The following is a 9,396-nucleotide window of genomic DNA, read 5'->3' on the forward strand; positions in this document are numbered from 1 at the left end:
AAATTTTGAAACCAAACTGCCAGTGTATACCAATGGCCTATTTAAAATACAAAACTGAACTCTTTTAAGTGTAAAAAGTCAAGAGACATTTTAAAAAGTGGAATATGGCTTTCAGTGAAAGGAGAAACAAAATTCAGAAATAAGTTATTAAGTCTTTAAATGGGGAGGGGGCAAAACCTTGGAGTTACAGTATACCGTAAAATGCACACATATTGAATAAATATATAATAGATCAATGGCCCTATGTCCTGCAACCTGTGCGGTTCATAGCTCTTCCCCTTGTCAATTTATACTATGCCAGATAAACACTATTGTAACTCGTGCTTAGTATAAGGCAGAATCATATTTTCATTCAGACTCAAAAACCCAAGAGAGATGGAAATACGGAATAGCGTTGATGCAACATATTTCCTGTAAATATCCTGGACTGACTTTGTTCTGAAATAATTCAGGCAATCATGAGCAATGGCAATTCTTTAACCTTTGTGGAAAATACTTTCTACCCATTATCCTTGGAATCATATATTATCATGTCACTGAACTGGCTCTCAGCGGACCAATAACATGTGCCTAACAAACTGCATCTGTACACCACGGTTGTTGCTATTTTCATCTTTGTCAAAGGACATTTTTCATCCCACCTTCCAAACTTTTGAAGTTAACTTTGTATGAATGACACTGAATGGCTGATCTGCAGGTGAGTGGAGGAAGAGGTGGAGCTGCTGAAGAAAAGGAAGATGAAAGCTGTCTTACATAGTCATTATTTTCCTTTGGATTGTTTTTAAATTGTAACTAGTCATGTAGCGAAAAATGATAACCATCTTCTATATCCTTTTTCCTCACATTTATTTATTTATTTTTAAATTAAAATTCCTTTCATCATTATAGATTAATCTAACGGGTACAACTATTTTTAGAGCAGAGAGAATAACATATTGGTTTTGCCACATCATGTAACTCTTAAAATCTTGTTTTTTTAAAGATGACTGTAAAATTCAGTACTAGACATGTTTACTCTATTGCCCTTTCAAAAGTAGCATCTTGACCTCACCTCCATTGAAGAAGCTGATAAGAGATTGTATTTCTGAATATCTTGGCTGTGATTTGGAAAGGTATACATACTTTTCAGTGACAGAAGGTCGTATTAAAGACATGCTAATTTCTTCTCATAGTGATATGCCAAAATCTGAGAAGTTGCTAAGGGAGCATATTTAAGCAAAAGCAACCAGAAGCAAAGGATTTGCTTTTCTTTGCTGTCTGTACTGATATAACTTGCTTCATACATATAAAACCAGAGTTAGAATGGGTTTTAAGGTGGGCGGCTATGCAAATATTTTAAATGAATAAAATACAATCTGCAGTTGTATTCAGTGTTTTACTAGAGGATACCAAAATCAATATCTCTTGCTTTGAATCTATTTGGCCAGTGTGATTTTGAAACAAGGCCTGTCTTAAATACAAAGCCAGCTAGGTACTTTGGGTCAGCCACACTCTCTCAGTCCTAGGGAAAAGGCAAGGCACTTTGAAAACCTTGCCATGAAAACTGCTGGGGCTTGTCCAGAAAGTTATTAGGAACTGAATCTGTCTCGAAGACACATACACATATGTATATATGTATGTATGTATATATGTACTTGGAGCCTATTGTACCCACAGCGGTTTATGCTTGCTTTATATTCTTTATATAGATGGGCTTGCTGGTCACGTACCTGGCTCCTTGCTGCGTGACAGCAGCCCTGCCCCAGCTCCTGGAGGTGCTTGCTGGAGTGGCAGTTGAGACCCCCAGACTTATGGTTATGGGGGACTTTAACCTGCCATCGACCGGCATGTCATCGACAGCAGCTCGGGAGTTCACGGCTTCCATGACGGCCTTGGGCCTGACCCAAGTAGTCGATGGCCCCACTCACATTGGGGGTGGCATGCTGGACTTGATTTTTATCTCTGGACAGTGGTTGAAGGATCTGGACTTGAGAGATTTAGTCATTGAACCTTTGTCATGGTCAGATCACTCTCTCCTTTGCCTAGACTTTCTGACCGCCACTCAACACCGCAGGGAGACAAGACCAATACATTGGTTCCGTCCCAGGCGCCTGATGGACCCGGAGAGGTTCTGGATGGAGCTTGGGCCGTTTCCTGAGGGTCTGGCCCACGGCACGGCTGAAGAACTAGTCGCGGCTAGGGCTCTAGACCGTGTCGTGCCTTTGCGGCCTCTGACCCGGCAAAGGTCTCAATCAGCTCCTTGGTTTTCCGAGGGGCTGAGGGAGATGAATCGCCAGAGAAGACGCCTAGAGAGTTCCTGGAGATCCAGTCGTTCAGAGGCTGACCGGACACTAGTTAGGTCATATACCAGGACCTACCTAGTGGCATTGAGGGAAGCGAGATGTGGCTAGGTCTCCTCCCTCATTGCATCGGCAGATAACCACCCGGCCGCTCTGTTTCGGGTGACTCGCTCTCTCCTTCAACAGGGGGAGCGGGATGACCCATTGCAGGGATGTGCCTAGTGGTTATCTATACGATAAAATCGTTCAGCTTCGGGATGGTCTGGATCAAAATTGGGTGGATCCAGATGAGAGGTCAGAGAGCTGTCTTGTTGAGACTATTTGGGATGAGTTTCACCCTGTGGCTCCCGAGGACATGGACAGGTTATTGGGGAGGTTGAATGCCACCTCATGTTTACTGGACCTGTGCCCCTCCTGCAATGCTCTCTACATGGGGCTTCCCTTGAGGAGCACCTGGAGGCTCCAGTTAGTCCAGAATGCGGCTGCGTGGGTGATAGAGGGAGCCCCTCGTGGCTCCCATGTGACACCACTCCTGCGCAGACTGCACTGGCTACCTGTGGCTTTCTGGGTGCGCTTCAAGGTTTTGGTAACCATCTTCATAGCGCTCCATGGCTTAGGGCCGGGCTACTTACGGGACCGTCTGCTGCCACCGACTGCCTCCCACCGACCCGTGCGCTCTCACAGGGAGGGACTCCTTGGGGTGCCGTCCGCCAGGCAGTGCCGACTGGTGACACCCAGGGGAAGGGCCTTCTCTGTGGGGGCCCCCACCCTCTGGAATGAACTTCCCCTGGGACTCCGTCAACTTCCCAACCTTCGAACCTTTCGCCGCGAGCTTAAGACACATCTATTTATTTGCGCAGGACTGGGCTAGGATTTTAATTTAATGTAGTTTTAATGGGGTTTTATTATTTTAATTATAAATTTTAATTCGGCCTTATTTAATAAGTTTTTTTAATTAGTGTTTTATTTTGTATTTATATTTGTGTTTTTGTGTTTTTAATAGGCTGTAAACTGCCCTGAGTCCCTTGGGAGATAGGGCGGTATAAAATTGTGATTAAATAAATAAATAAATATTCTTGAAGCTTTAGCTGTCCTTCTATTTCAGGATAGTTTTATACTGAAAAATACAAAAAGAAAACAATAGTAGGAAGAAACAAAATTTCTTCCTACTATTGGACAAGTCAGAAGAGCACTGAGCTGTTGCAAACCAACTCGACAAGGTGAGCGGGCGTGGTACAAAGCACCATATTAAACAAGTGAGAGATTGGGGGACCCAACTATTCCTTCTTTTCCACAATGTTCAATCTTCAGAGGCCTTTGTAAACTGCAGTCCAAACACAATGAATCTCCTGTGTTGCATTTCACAACATTGACAAACACTTTGGAATTGTTAATGTAATTCCCTTAAATTTACAGAGCACCTAGGGGGAGGAAGCCTAATTGGTGGCAGTATCAGTGTTTCAGGCTCATGAGGTTGTTTGAATGATTCCCCCCAGTGACTAATTTCTTGGAACTAGACTACTTGAACATTTACATTCTCAAACGCTTGGCATGTGCCTGAGCTAATATTCTGTAAGAGGGAGAATTAGAAACTTCCACTGTTTGCATTAGAATCTCATTATAAATGATCTAATTTCTTTACAAGGCCAGGACTTCATAATTTGATGGAGAAGCACCTTTTAATGCAGTGCCACACAATCCGGAGAATGGTGACTGAAAAACAAGTTAAGCCTGGACCTTTTGAGGAAAAACATTTATAAGATGTGTTTGTAAAATATTTCTCCATATGCATGTGAACATGCCTAACCACTGGCCCCATATCTACATCATTTAACCCACTGGACCCATATCCAGGAGTGGGCTTCAAAAATTTTAGGATGGGATTCTCTGCCCAGTTGCTGGGTGGGCGTGGCCATGGTGGGTGTGGCCTAGTCGGCCTCCTGCACTATGGCAGGTCTCCGGAGGCTTTCCTCAAGCCTACGGGAGGGCAAAAACAGTCTCCCCAGGCTCCAGACACTTCTCAAAATTCTGGTAGGCCCGTTTTTCACCCTCCCTGACCCTCCACGCACCCTGCACTTACCTGCATCCAAAACGGGACACGTGGGAATTCCTGGGAGGGGCAAGGCAGGGTGGGTGGGGTCAGCCAAGAGTGGGATTGGGGGTTCTCTGAACTGCACAGAATCTTAGCTAGAGGTTCTTCCAAACCCCTGTGAACCCCCAGCAGCCCACCCCGCCCATATCTACATATATGAAATGAAAAATTTGGGGGATAGGCAGTGGGGTACTATGCCCCCAGTAAAGTATTTTTTCTTGATGTCAGGAGATAGAATAGCCACTGAAATTTCCAACATCAGTACTCTTTCCACTGGAAGCATATATAATTCCATAATAATTCTGAGGCTGCAATCTTTTGAAGTACTACTAATAACAACAACAACAACAGCAACAACAACGAGTTGGAAGGGACCTTGGAGGCCTTCTAGTCCAACCCCCTGCCCAGGCAAGAAACCCTACACCATCTCAGATAGATGGTTATCCAACATTTTCTTAAAAATTTCCAGTGTTGGAGCATTTACAACTTCTGCAGGCAAGTCGTTCCACTTATTGATTGTTCTAACTGTCAGGAAATTTCTCCTTAGTTCTAATTGCTTCTTTCCTTGATTAGTTTCCACCCATTGTTTCTTGTCCTACCCTCAGGTGCTTTGGAGAATAGTTTGACTCCTTCTTCTTTGTGGAACACTGCTATCATGTCTCCCTAGTCCTTCTTTTCATTAAACTAGACATACCCAATTCCTGCAACCGTTCTTCATATGTTTTAGCCTTCAGTCCCCTAATCATCTTTGTTGCTCTTCTCTGCACTCTTTCTAGAGTCTCAGCATCTTTTTTACATCATGGACATCATGGAAATGGACTTTGAAAAAAAATGTTCCTTTGTCCTCAGAAATTGAAATAAAACACAGTCAATTACCACACACGTACACACCAATCAGTATGCAGGCACATCCAATACAAAATCTCCCCTACTGAAGATTTTCTACAACAATGTAGAAAATGTGGATTTCATAGATAGGAATCCAATAGTACAAGAGTAAAACTAATGTTTTTATTTTATTTATATTTTGTGTTTCTAGACTACCCCCTCCATCTCTTACTTTCTTTCCTCCTGAGTATTTTCTTACATTTCATACTTATTAGTCTTACCGATTAAAGATGCACACCTGTTTGATAAAATTGCTTAATGAATGTCATGAATCTCTATTTTCTGCATAGGAGACAAAATTCTTTTCCATTTTGGCTCAGCCAAAATTACATTATAGACCTCTTGTTGCCATTTATTTATTTATGTGTTTATTGTTTCAATTTAGACAGTCACCCCTGTCAAAAATATGTCTCTGGGCAGCTCACCACAGTTAAAAATAATATTAAAAATAAAGCAATACTAAAGCATATATATAAAAACAATTAAAAAGCAATATACAAAGATAGAAAATAACTACAGCAATACAATCTATAGGTATACTAAAGGGGATAGTAAATCTATGGGTATACTAAAACTCGTTAATGTTGGTGGAACTCTGATATCTTGAAGAAAAGCTCTTCAGCTCCCTTTCTCCTATCTCTTTCTATGGCCTCCACCAGCACTTATAGCTATCTGCTTCACTTACCAAATAGCCTGCAAATAATCTAATAGCATCTCTTCTCCAGGCACTATTATGACAACAAGCCGACTATTCTTCAATAAAGTCACATTTATCTTTGTAGGAGAGGTCCAGTATCCATTCTGGAAAACGCAAGCAGAGCCTTATATTCAATTTCGTCCATAATGCACTTGCTTCTTCAGTCATGCAATATGGATGCAATTTCTCTAGCTGCCTCAACTTCATGTTTCATATTATTCCTAACCATTTTGTCACCCAAGACAAAAGGATCAAAGAAAGGAGGAGGAAGAAAATAGTTATATTTCATTCCTGGGGAGAAAAAAATTAGGAACTTTTCACTTAATTTGAGGGTTCCCTGATGTATAATAGATACCTTATTTTATGTTATAGCTTTATATTTTATGATTGTAATTATTGATATTGTTTCAAACTGATTTATGATGTCAGGTATGTATGTCACACAGAGTCCATAATGACTATAAACCCATTATAGATAAGGTTATAGATCACATACATAGATAGGGAAACACTTCTATATTTAAAAACAGCAGTATTCAATGTGAGCATTCTCCCTAACCAGCTTTTGTATAACTAGGCAATTGTTATTTTTCTAGCCTTAATTGCATGTTCATTGAATTTTGATAGCCTACAGATATTTCTTTTACTTTTTCTTTCCTAAAGTAACCAACAAATGAAGAAAATTAAAATTTATCAGGTAAAACTGAGGAATAGTGATGGAAAATCTTAGGAATCTTCCTATTATATTCCCGTATTCTCACGGGAAACTAACCATATTCTCTTTTTTGTCTGATTCTCTTTTGTCTTCCACAGGTGTTGGACTCAGAATTTCTGAGATACCAGAAATAGCATGTTAAGACAGGGCTGCCTTAATTGTATGCTTTCACCTTTCCCCGTATGCATATTATTATCAATTCTGAATTCCAGTAAAATATTTTTTTCTGTTGAAGATTGGAGATAAAAAGTTGATTTAAAATGAAATAACAATTTAAAGAGTTTTAAATTACTATCTGGTGATAAGTGCCTACAAATCTTGCAGTTGCAATGATATAAAAACATTCCCCGCCCCCCTTTCAAGTAGGTAAATAATGAAGTTATTTCAAATAATATGGGAGTTCTCATCCATTCCTATTTAATGGAATAGATGATAAAATAAAACAGATGAATAAATGCCTAACCTAAATGGCAATTAAAAAATGAATAACACCAGTTTCTCACATGTCTGCTCTATCCTACTTCTTGGTGTAGATAACTCTTGGCCAATAAGTAATTTAATGCAAACCTCTATCAATTAATTATTTTCATTTCTTTGTTCCAGCTATAGGTTTAATTAACAAAGTAAGTAAACCATAGAAATGGTTATATAAAAACAAACAGTAAATACATTTAATATTTGGAAATCTCATTATTTACGTAGTTATTCATTTTACTCATGACAATGGTGTAGAAATGAAAAAAGCAACCCAACACTAGGTCAGTTTTTAAATAAATCAATGAATCAATGAATCAATAAATCTCATTCCGCCCACAGGCAGACAAGCCTAGGAGGGAAAAGTCAGATCTTCAAGGCTCATGTAAAGGAAGTGAACTCAGGGCTGTTTGAAAGTCTGCTGTGGAAGAAACAATTCCAGAAAGCAACAGAGAAGGCATTCAGATATCCAAAAGTGGATAGAAAAAAAATGGCAGCCAGAAAGTGCTCTGTAAAACACCTCTACCACTACCATCATTTTTGCTCAACATTAGGAGGTTGTTGTGTAAAGTGAAAGAGTTGTGGTGGTGCAGTAGTTAGAATGCAGCATTGCAGGTTAATTCTGCTGACCACCAGGGGTTCAATTCTCCCTGGGATCGGTAAAATGAAGATCCAGATTGTTGGAGGCAATATGCTGACTCTGTAAACCATTTGGAGAGCGCTGTAAAGGACTGTGAAGCGGTATATAAATCTAAGTGTGATTGCTAAAATGAAAAGAAAAACACCTGGACATTACAAGTTGGTGCTGTTCAGTTTAAGCAAGCAAGTGAAAAGCTGCTGTGATGAAATGTCTCAGCTGGGAATCATTGACAAAAACCCAGGACTCGGGGAAAAACAAGAGCTTCTTCCAATGAGAAACTGTCTTACTGCAACCTCCTTGGAGTTCCAGTCCCTTGTGCTCAGCAATGGAAATGTCGATGAACTTGGCTAGGGGATTCATCCAAGTGGCCCGTTTGGAAACTGCGGCTCCAATGCTGTTCAGGGAGAAAAAAGAAGGGACTCTGCACTTATATGTTGATTTCAGGGGAATTAACGAGGTGTGTGTGGAAAATATGTACCCTTTTCCCCTTATGAAAGATATGCTTGCCCATTTAGTGAAGGGGTGTGTCTTTACCAAGTTGAATCTGTGGCAGGCTTACTACCAGGTCCGAATTAAACCAGGGGATGAGTGGAAGACAGCGTTCAACTGTCTGTTGGGGAGTTACCAGTTCTGGGTGATGCCATTCTGTCTACAAGGGGCCCCAGCTGTGTTCATGCAGCTAATTAACAATGTGTTACATGAACATCTGTATTGTGGGGTCCTTGTGTATCTTAATGACATTCTTATCTATACCACCATCATGGAGGAGCGGCAGGTATTGAAGTAGTTGCTGGCAGCCAAGTTGTATATGAAGCTATCCAAATGTGAATTTCACCCAACCTGGCTAGACTATTTGGGTTACCGCATATTCAACAATGGAGTGGAAATGGATCCACATAAAGTGCAAGGCATTTTGGAGTGGCAAGCATCAAAAATGCATTGGCAATTGCAGAGTTTCCTCGGTTTTGCCAACTTCTATCTGCAATTCATCCCATCATTTGCCAGGATGGCCTTGCCTTTAACTGACCTATTCTGAACCAAGCACACTCTAACGAACCCTCAATCTGGGCAACTACTTCAGTGGACGATGGACTGCCAGCAGGCCTTCAAGATGCTAAAAGCCCTGTTCACCAGGGAGCCTGTCCTTAAGCACCCCAACCCAGGATGACCATTCGTTATTCAGGTGGATGCCAGCAATGTGGCTGTGGGAGTTATTCTGTTGCAGAGAAATGAATGGGGTCAGATGCAATCCTGTGCGTATACCTCCCGCAAGCTCACAGAGATGGAAAGTGGGTGGGCAACTTGGGAAAAAGACACCTTTGCTGTCCGACGGGTGCTGCTGACATGGCGGCATCTACTGAAGGGGGCCAAAGAGCCATTTGTTTCTATTTCACCCTGAAGTACGTCCTGGCAGGTAAATATTTTTTGGCAGATGCTCTATCACGGATGCCCCAATATGGTGGAAACAATACCCCTCCACTGATGCTTCATGGGTGGGAGACCAGGATGTGATGGCTTAGAAATTCCACTAGAAATACCCTCACAAACCAAAGGAATATATGCTGTGGTGTTCTGCTTAATGCTTAATGATTCCTGTATTCCAGATGTGGT

The sequence above is a fragment of the Ahaetulla prasina genome, chromosome 3 (assembly GCF_028640845.1).
Source record: "Ahaetulla prasina isolate Xishuangbanna chromosome 3, ASM2864084v1, whole genome shotgun sequence".
Classification (NCBI taxonomy): Eukaryota; Metazoa; Chordata; class Lepidosauria; order Squamata; family Colubridae; genus Ahaetulla; species Ahaetulla prasina.